This window comes from Myxocyprinus asiaticus, chromosome 5 (assembly GCF_019703515.2).
Source record: "Myxocyprinus asiaticus isolate MX2 ecotype Aquarium Trade chromosome 5, UBuf_Myxa_2, whole genome shotgun sequence".
NCBI lineage: Eukaryota > Metazoa > Chordata > Actinopteri > Cypriniformes > Catostomidae > Myxocyprinus > Myxocyprinus asiaticus.
The window spans coordinates 30600172-30616168 of NC_059348.1; the positions used below are offsets into that span (position 1 = coordinate 30600172).

Below are 15997 nucleotides of genomic sequence, written 5' to 3' on the forward strand. Positions count from 1 at the left end.
CAGGAAATATATACAAGGCGGTGTGTGAAAAAAGCTCGGAGGATCATCAGAGACTCCAGCCACCCGAGCCATGGGCTGTTCTCACTGCTACCATCAGGTAGGCGGTATCGCAGCATCAGGACCCGCACCAGCCGACTCCATGATAGCTTCTTCCCCCAAGCAATCAGATTTCTGAACTCTTGATCTCCCACGATCAAAATACATCAGCACTGCACTTTATTACTCTTACATCTCACACCGGACTGTCATAAATTATATTATTATTATATTATATTCTCTCTTAACAACTGACTATCAACCGACAGCCTGAATGTCAATACAGTACAATACTGTACATTCTATATATACTATATATACTTTTTTATATATTTTTATTTTATATTTTTATTGAATAATGTGTATCTATATAGTGCATATTGTATACTGTACAGTGTATGTTATTATTTGTATATTGTTGAGTGTAATTATGTGTATATTAGATGTTTAAATTGTGTTGTGTTAATTTGATGTTATTGTAAATTGGTACCGTCTCATCACTGTCACGACTGCTATGTTGATCGGAAAAGCACCCAAGAATTTCACACACCATTGCACTTGTGTATATGGCTGTGTGACAATAAAGTGATTTGATTTGATTTGATTGTGCGTTCTATCAAACTTTATTTTGCCAGAAATGTATCTGTCACTTGGTAATATGACTAACATGAATACAATATTTGGCCCAGTGTTTGTTCCATGTGTTAGGCTGGTAAATCACACCTTGGCTGTTGTTTATGCATTTACATCATTGTCAGTTTTCCTGTCATGTTAATAATTTTGCATATTGTTGGGCCTATACAGTTTATGGTCTGTAAAGTACTGTTTACTTTTGTATTATAAACAGTTTTGTTACTGTGTTGGGTCGCCACTTAAGAAAGTTTATCAAGAATTTATTCAACAATTAAAATGTATTTATTCATATTTATTAAATTAGAAATGGGTAAGCAAAATTCTATTTGCCATGGTCTCCCATTCACTGCAACCAATTTGTTCCCTGCAATCTTTTACTTCTGCGTTCAAAAACCCGGAAGTGTGAAAAGGGTCCACGCCACAAAGGGGACTGACGTAAAAAATAGAGAACTCACCTCTAGGCACCGGCTAGAATTAAACCACAATATAAAAGAGTGAAAGGATATCCATCAGGATTCATCAAGGTCTTGATGTTGAAGACGTCAGCAGTGAGGTACTCTGGTCCTCCCCATGGGGGACTGAGAAAGACCATGTCTCCCCGCAGGCGTGGAGCCAGCTGCAGGAAATCTCCCTGAAGGAACTCTATCCGGTCTGCCACTCTGTAGACCTCTGCATTGTGCTGTGCCAGAGCCAGACGTACTGGATCGATGTTGATGGCAATCACTGGATGAGAGGCAGACATGAATATGTACACATTATCTCATTGAATTACAGTACAACATCTTCACAAACCCTTACAACACATCCTAACATGAACAGAGCTGATCACAAGACAAAAACTGGATGTCAATATGATAAAACAGCATTTCATTAACAAAAAAGTATCATGATATTACCAACTTGTTCTGGACATTGAAGTCAAGTCATTTATATTGGTGTGGTGCTTTTCATAACACACATTGTTAAAAAGCAGCTTAACATAACATTAAGCTGTATCAGAAAATGACATTGTGCGGTTTAAATGAAAAGTGTGATTGAAATTCATGCCTTAAAAAATGTTTAGGCCCTCAGTATCAAGCCAAGGCAACTGTGGCAATACACCCAAAACTCCATAAGACATTAGTTTATGAAGAACAATAACATTAGGAGAAACCAGGCTCAGCTGGGGGAGCCAGTTACCCTCTGGCTATATAGCATGAATATAATGCCAATATTGTTATCAATGTGTAGTACAAGACTTGGTTTATTTGAGTGAACTGAGTAGATGTTGGTGGGCAATGTTTAAAACTAAAGGATTTTGTATGAACTGTAAGATTAATAATTAAGTGTCAATGAAGTCCAGCCCAATTTGACTGCGGAAGTGCATGTACATGAAGTGTCCATGTTAATTGGCTGATGAAGGCTTTAGTTGGGATTCATTTTTAGTCTTTGTATTTAATTTTAAGAGAGTGTAGTCCATCCTATGACCAAGACGATGCAGGCAGAGGTGATATCACGGTATTCCTTGAGGTACCTTCAGGGTCGCCACACATTTCAACCAATATATTTCAATGACTTTTCCAGTCTTTCAGAAAAAAATATTTTTATAGAGACCGCAATCACAAGGAGAACTTTCTATATAATGAAATATTTTAGAGCTGAGCATAACTGAAAAACGGTATATTGATTTCAGAAATTTCCATGACTTTCACATAACTTAAAGCACTAATTCTTGACAAACAATTCTTGATTTAAAATCAAGAAATTCATAATAATAAAAATACTGTAAAAAATAAATCTAAAGGAAATGTGTATACTCAGAGTATTTATTACTAATATTTTTAAATAATTTCATAAGAGTTTTTTTAAAATGCATGCTCTATACTTGGAACCACAAGTAATTTAACCTGTCCTCAACAAGAGGTCACAATGTTATGCTGCCAAACACAGTGTTTAAAAATGCAACAAATTCATAAATATAAATATCAAATGAAAGGTAGGGATCTGTAAGATATCAAACAATACATAAAGTAAACTTTAAATTATATTTTCCATAAAAAACTGCCTATTAAAGTTGTGTTGTCACTATGTGCCAACATTTTTTTATAATCCTGAATAAATCAGACAACGTCATGGTCAGCTTAAAACTCTGAGGACCCCTTTCCCACCACCTGCTCATGGTGGATGTAACAGTAAGACACGTGGTCTGGTAAGTTTGATATTTTTCATATATTAAACAATGTTTAAGTCTCTGCGGTCACAGCTTCAACATGTCAACTCTGTCATTTTCATTATGATAATTTCTGTTAGAATTGTAAAATAATTTTGGCATTTTAGTTTAGGTAGTAGAGGCAGCTTTTACTGAGGAAAAACAAAAACAAAATGGCTCCAGTGCACAACACACAGTTAAGATGGAAAAATATAAAATTTTGTCAACTCCGTCAGAATTTTCAGAATAGTGTGAAAACAGAAAAAAAAAAAATTATAGAATGTATTTGATCACTTAACTCCGTTACTGAAAACCATTAATTGTATTTTTTTTTCTCCCCTTTTCTCCCCAATTTGGAATGCCCAATTCCCAATGCGCTCTAAGTCCTCGTGGTGGCGTAGTGACTCGCCTCAATCCAGGTGGCGAGGACAAATCTCAGTTGCCTCTATGTCTGAGTCCATCAATCCACGCATTTTATCACGTGGCTTGTTGAGCAAGTTATTGCGGAGACATAGCGCGTGTGGAGGCTTCACACTATTCTCTGCGCCATCAACGCACAACTCACCATGCGCCCCACCGAGAGCGAGAACCACATTATAGCGACCACGAGGAGGTTACCCCAAGTGAGTCTACCCTCTCTAACAACCGGGCCAATTTGGTTGCTTAGGAGACCTGGCACTCAGCACACCCTGGATTTGAACTTGTGACTCCAGAGGTGGTAGTCAGCATCTTTACTCGCTGAGCTACTCAGGCCCCCACTGAACACCATTAATATATAATCCTTGCAGGATGGATTCAATGAAATTAACATGCTTTTTAGTGTGTCTGACTGAGTTGACACAAATCACAGTAAAATGTAAATTATGAAGAGAATAAATGTCCATTTACAGAAAAAGTGTTTTTATAAAAACCTGTTCCCTTTCTGGTTTGTTAGCTGAGAACTTTGTCTACAAATACATCCATTTCAAATTAATCTAATATTACAAATTTTATAAAAATTTTATAAAAAATATAAACATGTTTTGTCCCTAATCTCAAGAATCTCTGTAAGATTATATCGACTTTTTCATGCCTGGAAATCAAAGTAAAAAACAAAAAACCTGATATTTCCAGGTTTTCCATGACTGTGGGACCCCTGTACCAAGGAGTACCATAAAAATACCATGGGACATAATTATGATAATGGTTCAGCACCATAGCATTACCATCTGATACCACCACTGCACTTTTTGTAAGGGTTATGTGATAAGCATAGTCCAAATCTCAGAAAATATTTTCTGATGACCGACAAACCAGTTCCCCACTGAAACCTACATGCAGGTCATAACATTGCATGATTGTGCTGACGTGCAACTGTACCTCTTTTGCCAGTGTGGGCAAACTGAATGGCATTGCCGCCCACACCACAGAAGGCATCGATAATGAACCAGCCCTCTGTGGAGAGAAAAAAACAGATTTCCTCATATAGCGTCACACACACTATCACATGCAGGTCAAAAAAAAAAAAAAAAAAAAAAAAAAAATAACATTTATTTGATTTCAAACAAGGGAACAGTATATAAATGAATAGAAATTATTCACAGTATGGTTCAAATGAAATGCATTTTCATTGCAAATTTGGTAGTAATTTCACACTTTCGCCACCAGAGGGAATCTGCTGCTTTCATTTTCTGTTTGAAGAGCTAAAGTATGGCTCTTTTAAGTCACAGACCATCTCTATTGACAAAAGGATGATCTAGCCGATAACTTTTTATCAGAGATCTACTGCTATCTCATGTGAAGCCAGAAAACTCTATACGAAACCATGCAAGATGTGTTCAAGATAAGACTTTAAAGCAGAATCACCCTATGTCTCTATGCAGTTAATCTTCTTTGAAAACCAGAGTTGTAACTCTTTAAAACAAGGCACCAGACTCTTATCTCACACATTAATCGTTTAAATGTGTATCTGCAGTAGCTCTGTGTCTAATGCAATGAAATATGTGTGCTCAGGCACTGGCAAAGGCAGTCTGAGGGCTCGGAGAAAGTTTAACAGACCATGTCCTCCCCTAATTCTGTGGAGACCAACACCATCTGCTTTTAGCCACTACAAACCCATCTCTTTTTTTCTGCCTCTCATATTTTTCTCTCCACTGAGAATACAACACCTGCTAAAGTAACAAGCACTGGTCTGGAGCAGCCACTTTCAGCACTTCCTGTTTACTGTGATAGTTCTGGACAGCGGGCAGCACCCAACGTCTGACAGTACAGGTGCACCTGTGTAACCAGTACTGCAATTTATAAGCTCACATAGAGACTGTATCATCTAGATATCATATAGAAACTGTGTCTGTTCCCCAAACACAAACCTCTCACTAAAGCATTTAGAATTTTTTTTTTTATTAAGGTCAAACTTTAACTGTACTGTTACATTATCTTCAACAGCGAAGAACTTCTATATTATATTTGATACCAATATGTTATTTGAAAATCAAATTTCCAATGTTTGTAGAACAGCATTCTTCCACCTAAGAAATATTGCTAAGTTACGACATATGCTCTCTGTTGCTGATGCCGAAAAACTAATTAATGCGTTCATGACCTCAAGATTAGATTACTGTAATGCATTACTGGGAGGATTTCCAGCAAGTTCAATAAATAAACTTCATTTGGTTCAAAATGCAGCAACCAGAGTGCTGACTAAAACCAAGATATAAAAACATATTAACCCCATTTTATTGTCATTACATTGGCTACCTGTTAAATTTAGGGTGACCATACGTCCTCTTTTTCCCTGACATGTCCTCTTTTTCGGACCTTAAAAAAAGCGTCCGGCCGGATTTCTAAATTTCCGAAAATGTCCGGGATTTGACTTTAGTTGCATTATGATGTGCATCTGGTTTAATACTTCATCGTGTGTGCAGCATATTTGCTTTAAGCCCTCTTTGTAAGTCCCGCCTTCTCGCACACCAATTGGTCGATTATAAGAGGCTTGCTGCAACTATTGGCCAAATTCCTGCCTGTCAATCTCTCCGCGAACGCACGAAGCGCCGTTATGTTCAGAATCAAACAGTTGCTTGACAGTAGCAGCAAATGACAGTTGAGTGGAAACAATGCCCAAACGAAAGTGCAAATTTACAGAAGATTTGCACTAAAAATTCCCATGCTTTCATCCAGGTAGAGATCTGTGGGAAGCAGAATGTATGACATGTAAAGCTGGCACTTATGTGTCATTTGCTAATAAAGGTGCAAGTGATTTAGAAGCACACTTTAGCTCTGCGAAGCATAAAGGGTCAGCAAAAGGTGAAAGTTCATCAGGTAAATTACCAGACTACTTTTTGCGACCGGGTAAAATTGTTATCACATTGCTTCATTTTCCATGGCCATTCAAAATAATAGTAATAGTAAATGAAGGTACACTCATGGCATCAAATATTTTAGTACATGGACATTCAAAAGAATGTTGGAAATTTGTATTTATTTATATATATTTATGTTATGCTAATAGAGTGTCTTTTTCACTGTATTAAAGTTTGCTTTCATAGTAACACTGTTTTGAACCCTATTATTCCACCCCACACCAATCCCTTCAAATTTAACGGCATCTACGTTATTCCATGTCTCAACCTCGGGACTCCTATCCCAAGGTCACCAGAACCGGCCAGATCTAGCTCCATTCCTGCTTGGTATCGGACTCCACTGCTACATGTCTCTTAAATGCAGCCGGTGCCAGCCAGACATCACTTCAGTCTATTACAATGGACCTCAGAGGATGAACTGATGCCAACTCCAACCATAAGACATGGGATACTTCGTATGCCATTGCCTGAACCTTGGAATTAGGATAGACCTCACCGAAATGACCGGCCAGTTGAACTGCGAAGCACCTCACTGATCTTGGCCAGCATCACCTTTGTCTATTGATGGACTACACTCTTAAAATGGAATACATAGACTATCAATAAATTGCCAACAAAAGCCTTCGTCAGCCACTAACAAAGGAAAATTGCATCTATATGAACTTCTGTAGTTAATTCAGGATGAACTTCAAAGACATTAGTGATTATTCTTACAGTTCTTACAAAATATTTGTTTAAACACTGGCCCTTAACACTTATTTAGTTTAATCATTTTTAACCATGATTTGCACTGCACATAAATAAATAATACTGGCATTATATTCATGCTGGTTAGCCAGAGGGGAACTGTTCCCGTTTTAACATCTTTAATTTCATTCTTTCTCAATAAAACAAATGTCATGACTTCAGAAGAGTTTGTTATAGCGCACAAGTCGTATGGACAGCTTTTATGATACTTCTGTGGTGCATTTTGTCCTTTTTGGAGCTTGACAGCCCCTCATGCTTTCATTGTATAGAAATATTCTGCAGAACATCTCCCTTTGTCTCCATTTGGGTTTGGAATGACATAAAGGTAAATGACGACAAATTTTTTATTTTTAGGTGAACTATTCCTTTAATGACCTTTCATTTGAATAGAAAAATACATAGTATATCATATTAGTAAAACACGTTTTCATTTTCTGTTAATGCATGATTTTCTGTAAAGCTGCTTTGAAACAATGTGTGTTGTGAAAGGCACAATACAAATAAAAATGACTTGACTTGATTTGTGCATTTGCATAACACGCTCAAAACTCGCTTTGTGAGAAACATCTTCGATACAGCATGTTTTACTGCAGCATCACATTTCTTTGGCTAATTGCCTGTTGTGAATGTAGCATTCTGTGAATGAAGAATGTTTTAGCAACTTTAACGACTTTAAACGATGTATTATTACAATTTCATGCACGGCTAATCCAGATATAAGGAAAACATTATAAGTGGTAAAAAGTACTTTTCTCAGTTGGTTCCAAGTCTTCTGAATTATTGTTAGATATGATGCATTAATACAGATTTGATGCTGTCGGGTTTTGACTCCGAAGCAAATCTGTAAATAAAATTATACTTAACTGTTATTTAACTGAATGCTTATGATTTCTATGCTGATAAATCCACCTCACAAAAAAACAAAAAAACAATAGTGCTTATTTTTGTGAGGCAAGTGGCTTATTTTTATTTATTTTTCTTGTTTCTCTTGCGAGATCTGGCAACACTGCAACTGGTATTTCACCCACGCCTTAGTGCAGAGTACTGTCATTTAAAAAAGAACGTTATTAACATTTATTTTGTTCTAACCTGCTACCATTTGGAAAGGAGACTACAGAACTTCTGAACTGGTACAAAAAAATATTGTTTTTGCTCAGAACTAACCAAAATGTTGTTCTTAGTCCCTGGTTTGGTTCATACTAGCTTAAGTCTTTTAAAAAGGATTTCACGAAATTCCTATGGAAAGAATTACTGTGAAAAATACTTTCAAAATCAAGAAAAAGTGGGCGGCTTTAATGCACCGCTGCACAGTTCATCTTTATGCAGCAAGATGGAATATGCATCAGTGTGAGTCCTACAGCAGAGGGTACGATAAAATAAATAATCACTTACATTTCTGTCTGTTCTTGAAAAAGCAATCGTATGGCCTCAGAAAACTTGATGACAGAATTTACATTTTTAGGTGAACTATCCTTTACGAGTGTGTTATTAAAGGAATAGATCACCCAAAAATCAAAATTCTCTCATCATTAACTCACCCTCATGCCATCTCAGATGTGTATGACTTTCTGTCTTCTGCTGAACACACACACACACACACACACACACACACACACACACAAAATATATATATACAGTTGTGCTCAAAAGTTTGCATACCCTGGCAGAAATTTTGGCATTGATTTTGAAAATATGACTGATCACGCAAAAAAACTGTCTTTTATTTAAGGAAAGTGATCATATGAAGCCATTTATTATCACATAGTTGTTTGGCTCCTTTTTAAATCATAATGGTAACAGAAATCACCCAAATGGCCCTGATCAAAAGTTTACATACCCTTGAATGTTTGGCCTTGTTACAGACACACAAGGTGACACACACAGGTTTAAATGGCAATTAAATTTAATTTCCCACACCTGTGGCTTTTTAAATTGCAATTAGTGTCTGTGTATAAATAGTCAATGACACTGTCTTTTTCCAGAGCAGCCTGTATTTCTCCTGAGGTTACCTATGGGTTTTTCTTTGTATCCCGAACAATTCTTCTGGCAGTTGTGGCTGAAATCTTTCTTAGTCTACCTGACCTTGGCTTGGTATCAAGAGATCACCGAATTTTCCACTTCTTAACAAGTGATTGAACAGTACTGACTGGCATTTTCATGGCTTTGGATATCTTTTTATATCCTTTTCCATCTTTATAAAGTTCCATTACCTTGTTACGCAGGTCTTTTGACAGTTCTTTTCTGCTCCTCATGGCTCAGTATCTAGCCTGCTCAGTGCATCCACGTGAGAGCTAACAAACTGATTGACTATTCATACACAGACACTAATTGCAATTTAAAAAGCCACAGGTGTGGGAAATTAAATTTAATTGCCATTTAAACCTGTGTGTGTCACCTTGTGTGTCTGTAACAAGGCCAAACATTCAAGGGTATGTAAACTTTTAATCAGGGCCATTTGGGTGATTTCTGTTATCATTATGATTTAAAAAGGAGCCAAACAACTATGTAATAATAAATGGCTTCATATGATCACTATCCTTAAATAAAAGACATGCATGATCAGTCATATTTTCAAAATCAATGCCAAAATTTCACAATTTCTGCCAGGGTATGCAAACATTTGAGCACAACTGTATATAAGCTCTGTTGGTCCATACAATGCAAATGAATGGTGACCAAAACTTTGAAGTTTCAGAAAGCACATAAAGGCAGCATAAAAGTAATCCATAAGACTCCAGTGGTTCAATCCATATGTTCAGAAGCGATATGATAGGTGTGGGTGAGAAACAGATCAACAACACAAATCCTTTTTTACTATACATTCTCCTTCCTGCCCAGTAGGTGTCCATATGCACAAAGAATGCTAATCACCAAAAACAAAAGCAGAAGAACTAATTGGAGGGGAGCGCTTAGAAAGGCTGGTGAAAGTAAACATTTATAGTAAAAAAGGACTTATGTATTGATCTGTTTCTCACCCACACTGATCATATCGCTTCTGAAGACACTGATTTAACTATTGGAGTCTTATGAATTACTTTTATGCTGCCTTTATATGCTTTTTGGAACTTCAAAGTTCTGGCCACCATTCACTTGCATTGAATGGACCAACAGAGCTGAGATCATTTTCTAAAAAGTCTTCGTTTGTGTTCAGCAGAAGAAAGTCATTCACATCTGGGACAGCATGAGGGTGAGTAAATTATGTGAGAATTTTCATTTTTGGGTGAACTACCCCTTTAAGAGGTATCAACTTTATGAGCAAATTTAAAGAGTTTAAAAACAATTTAAGCTAATGAAACAGGAGACACCTGAATATAACTGAGGTATTAACTGGTTCCTGTAGGATTAAGATGAGAAAAATTCAAACTTATTTAAATCTGCCTACAAAAAACTAGAATGTTTAAGGGAATCTGGAATCTCTTCAGCAGTGTTAATACGTGTCAGTGCCCTTTAGGGGGTCATATCATGATAAAATCTCTTAAGAGTTACTCATTCCATTTAAAAGTCTGACTCCGACATGCGTAATATTAATGTCATACTTGTGTTTATTTTTTGCCGTCTCTCAGCAGGTACCTGGTAGTAAAGAGAGACAGGTTTGCGTCTCTGTAGACCTGAGGTAAACTCCTCCCTACGTAACACACAAACCCTCTGGCTCAGATCTCTGGGATCTATGTGTGGAAGATACTCGATTCAGCCTACACACTCTCCCACACAATCCTTCTCTACCCCACTTTCTCCTCTGTCTAACAAGGCAGTGCTGATGGAAGAAAGGCTCATTATGGCTATGGGCTATTGCCTCTGTTGACATGAATAAGTGAATAGAAACGAGGCTCTGATCTCAGTTTCAAACAGAATGCTAAATGCTTAGTGAAAATGTTATGATCCAAAAGTGAGAGAGACATATAAAACATATTAATCATGGTACTTTGGAGGATTCAAAGAGAAATAGGCTGTCCATGAGGATAGTTTTTCTATTCCCAAATAACAGAACCTTTCATGGTACCAGAAGTAAAAAGTATTTGACATTTTGAGCTGATGTTAAAATGCATCAGAGGTATTCAAATGTAGCCTTTGCCCATTACGAGTAGAGTGGATGTTTCTACACTCTGTTTAATTCCTTGGTCCAAACCAGAGTTCAATTCCATCACCTTCCTCCAGAGGTTTATTTTTGTATTTAATTATTTAGGTCAGAACCAAGGTATGTTTGCATCATCAACACTAGCCTGCTCTTTGTTTACCACAGTAGCTAGGTAATGACTCAGGAGCAGTAGACACTAGCTTCACTCTGTTATTTAAAGAAAATAGATTAGCCAGAAATCAAAATTCTATTTTTATTTACTCACCTTCATGTCGTTCCAAACCAATATGAATTCATTTGTTTCAGGAGAACACAAAAGGATACTGTATATTTTAACAGATGTTGTGATTGCTGATTTCCATACAACAGCAATTCATAATGACTCACTTTAAAGCTTAAAACAGCACCCAAAATTGTCAAAAGTAGTCCATGTGACTTGTGCATCATATTCTAAGTCTTCTGAAGGCATACAATCATTTTTTTGGCTTAATAGTGAGTTACTATCAACTGCTATTGTATGGAAATCAGCGATTGCAACATTCTTTAAAATACATCCTTTTGTGTTCCACAGAGATGTTTTAACAACATGAGGGTCAATAATAACATCAATTTCATTTTAAGGTGAACTATTCCTTTAGGTATTTGTCCCTTTGGAGAGAATGCAAAAAGCAATTTACGTAAAGACAAACAGCAATGAAAAATGCATTAAATGTTACCATGAGCTGACCACCTCTGGGAGTTAGGCTGGACTGCTTTCATACCAGGGTCAGAAATTAAGTGGGGCTTGAGGAAAAAAATATCCCCAAAAGTGACAAAAATGTCCCTGAAATTCAAAATGTGGGGCAAAAAAATTTATAAAAATGTTTTTATTTATTTTTTATTTATAACATATTATATAGTTCCTAATTTTCTATTATAAGCTTATATATTAGTTATTGTCACAGGAAATATGATTTGATGTTGATTACATTTTATGGGATGTCATTAAAACAAATGATTTATTTGTACATTTTAAATAAAAATATTTTATTCATTACATTTATTTATTTTTATAAAACATCACTTATTACAAGTACAACATATCTCAATGTGCATCTTTAACTACACATTCTCACAGTAACAATTCTTGGTTCATTCATGAAGAAATTGATGTGCAATTGCAGTGTGGTCCCTTAAAATGCACTTCGCTTTCCAACAACAGTAAACAGTAGTCCACATGACTCCTGTGCTATGTTCCATGTTTTCTAAAGTCACACAACAGATTTACATTATGTGAAGAACTGACCGAAATTGCAAATGGGTCATTCTCAAAAAAAATGTGACTTTCCAACGTACAAAATAAATGCTGAGGGTAAACATTTTGTAACATTTTGACATAATTTTTATTCATAAAGGACAACTTGACTGTTGCTCTTTAATTATTTAATTTTGTTTCACGAACGAAGCAAGGGTTAACACTAATGAGGGTTAAATGGTTTACAACACCAAATTTAGTTGTGTGAAAATATTACAGTTAAATGTAAAGTTTAAAGATGGCACTGCAGATGGCTGCTTCAGTGTGGGTTCCTCACTATTAGCACCGGTGCTCCACAGGGATGCATTCTCTCTCCACTGCTCTTCTCCCTGTACACGAATGATTGCACTGCAGATGACACCATGGTCATTGGCCTCATCCACGACGGTGACGAGTTTGCATACAGATGGGAAGTTGATCAGCTGGCTGTCTGGTGCGGTCACAACAACCTTGAGCTGAACATGCTCAAAACAGTGGAGATGATAGTGGACTTAAGGAGAAATTAGGGCTGGGCAATTAATCGAATTTTATTTTCAATTATGATTTTTTATAATCAAGATAAAATGATTATTGTGCTGCATTCTGTTTCGTAATTAAACAGCTGGCATTATATCTTTAAAGCATCCTTTATTAAAGTTCAAATAATAAGGAAGCGTGTTATGAAAATAAACTCCGAAACTGGCATTTCTCTGTACGGTCAGAGCCGTGTCTATGAGTTGCATGAAATGACCGGGGAAGAGATTCAATCTTCTCCCGGCTGATGCACATTCTGGCACGGGGACGCTTGTCACTCGCACACGTTTGCTGCAGCTAGATTATAACGTGATGGCTCACAATGTAGTGAATCATAATATTTGTCATATTCACAGTGTGTATCTTATCATGAAGAAAGCTCAATTAAGAAGAGAAAGTTTGCATTTTGTGAGTTAATGATGGATCGAAGTGAACATAAAGGCGAGAGAGTGCAGTCTTAGCCCATTATACACTGGAACAAAATGCATTTTTGATTAGTCTTTTTTGGCTTGTTTTCCAAAATAATACCTAAAACTAATTTAAAACAACACACATTTACTTTAGGAGCTATACTGCAGAAGACATTTTTTTATCGGAGAATGTTGAATACAATATTTAATCAGGGCTTGACATTATCGCTTGTCCGGGACAAGTGCATTTTTGAAGGGGCAAGTGAAAGAGAATTTTCCTTACCCAACTGGATAACTGATTGGAACAGACTGATTAAAATGTCAATAACAAAAAATAACCGGCAATATTTGAAATAGCCTAGGCCTGTGTCACTTATTAGAAAGTTCATATTCTAATTCTGCTGTTGAAAGTAATCACGTAATTTTATAATTCCCTAACGATCTAGTAACAGCTGCGCCCTGTTTGATTGACAGGCAGCATATGTGTGTGTGCTGAACATGCGCATGTTCCGGAAATGCTCGTGCTAATGCGCACCTGAATGGTCAAATACATTTCAAAATTCCGCCAAAATGCCCGTCTTGGTGAGGTATTCATGTAAACACAGATAGTGATGTCTAAAGTGAATGTAGACAGCAGAGAAAAAAGCAGATTTGTATTAAATGTCAGACTTGTAAGTATAAATGTAAGCTAACCCTAACCTGCTGTGGTCTAGTGTGCCATTATAATAATCAAACAACCATAACAAGAAAACAAGAAAACACTCACTGCTCTTGACTGAATAACTTTAGTAGCTTTAAAAAGTATTAATGTATTAAAATCATACAGTGAAGACCAGTAGTAGTTTTAATGTGTCATTTCATTCTGAATGTTTACTTGAATGCTTGATAGCCTACTACTGTTAAAAACATTTAAAGCTGTTAAAAAAGCACTGAATTTTCTTAATTTGTATTTTTTGTTCTATTATTTTTAATATATTTCTAATCATTGCTGTTTTTTATTGTTATTTTATTACTGACTGTTTTCTAGTCTTGAATAATTACTAAAGAACTTGAAACCATTCTTCCATAATTAACAATTTAGTGTTATTATTTGTTGTGGTTTTGAAGCTGGTATTGAGAACCGTCAGATTTCACTACCGATTACTGAAATTTTGGTATTGTGATAAAGTATATAGCCTTTATTGTACATGGTAGATCTTACTGCAATAACATGATGAAAAAGTAGATATAATTCCATAGAAGTGTGAGCATCCCTGCTGTAAATGATGGCAATGGAGGTTTTACTTTATTTGACTACCATACGTAACATAAAATAATTATCATATGACAATAACCTCCTCCCCTACCCAGTGCAGTTTACATTTCAAGTTCAAGGAAATCCACTGTTAAAAAGATTTTTTTTTTTTTTTTTTTTTTTTGTTAAAATTCAATAAATGCATGATGTTTCCAAAGTCAATGAGTAATCGTGTTAAATAACTGTGATCTCAATACTGACCAAAATAAATGTGATTATGATTTTTGCCATAATCGAGCAGCCCTACTAGATCAGTCATTTTCACCTCAGTGGAGATGATAGTGGACTTCAGGAGAAATCCCCCCACACTCCCCCCCCACCCCCCAACCACCATCCTGAACAGCACTGTGGCAGCAGTGGAGTCATTCAGGTTCCTGGGCTCTACCATCTCTCAGGTCCTGAAGTGGGACACCCACATAGACTCCATTGTGAAGAAGGCTCAGCAGAGGCTGTACTTCCTTCGACAGCTGAGGAAGTTCAACCTGCTACAGGAGCTGCTGACACAGTTCTACACGGCAGTCATTGAGTCTGTCCTGTGTACATCTATAACTGTCTGGTTTGGTTCAGCCACCAAATCAGACAGAAGGAAACTACAACGGACAGTCAGGACTGCTGAGAGGATTATTGGTGCCCACCCGCCAAGACCTGTACGTCTCCAGTGTGAGGAAACGTGCAGGTAGAATCACTGTGGACCCCACACACCTTGTCCACTCCCTGTTTGAACTGTTGCCCTCTGGCCGGCGCTACAGAGCACTGAGCGCCAGGACATCCAGGCACAAGAACAGTTTTTACCCGCAGGCCATTTTCCACCTGAACAATTAAACTGCCTCAGGACTCCCCCATAGTGCAATAATGTAAATACACATCTCATGTACATATGTAAATTCACATATTTAATTCAATAACTGTACATACCCCTACCTTGCACATACATTACCACTTGCACAAGTACATGCCATTCTGTTACACAATTGAATTCAGAAGTTTACATGCACTTAGGTTGAAGTCATTAAAACTAATCTTTTAACCACTCCACAGATTTCATATTAGCAAACTATAGTTTTGGCAAGTCATTTAGGACATCTACTTTGTGCATGACACAAGTAATTTGTCAATTGTTTCACTTTAACTGACTACATCACAGTTCCAGTGGGTCAGATGTTTACATACCCTAAGTTAACTGTGCCTTTAAACAGCTTGGAAAATTCCAGAAAATGATTCCAAGCCTTTAGGCAATTAGCCAATTAGCATCTGGTAGGCTAAGTAGCTATTTGGAGTCAACTGGAGGTGTACCTGTGGATGTATTTTAAGGCCTACCTTCAAACTCAATGCATTTTTGCTTGACATCATGGGAAAATCAAAAGAAATCAGCCAAGACCTCAGAAAAAAAATTCTGACAAGTTTGGTTCATCCATGGGAGCAATTTCCAAACGCCTGAAGCTACCACATTCAACTGTACAAACAATAGT

At 36.8% G+C, this 15997-nt stretch overlaps 1 pseudogene; it reads right to left on the minus strand.

Annotated features, from left to right (window-relative positions):
* The window catches only part of LOC127441166 (trimethylguanosine synthase-like), a 42978-nt pseudogene that overhangs the window by 4376 nt on the left and 22605 nt on the right, over nt 1-15997 (minus strand).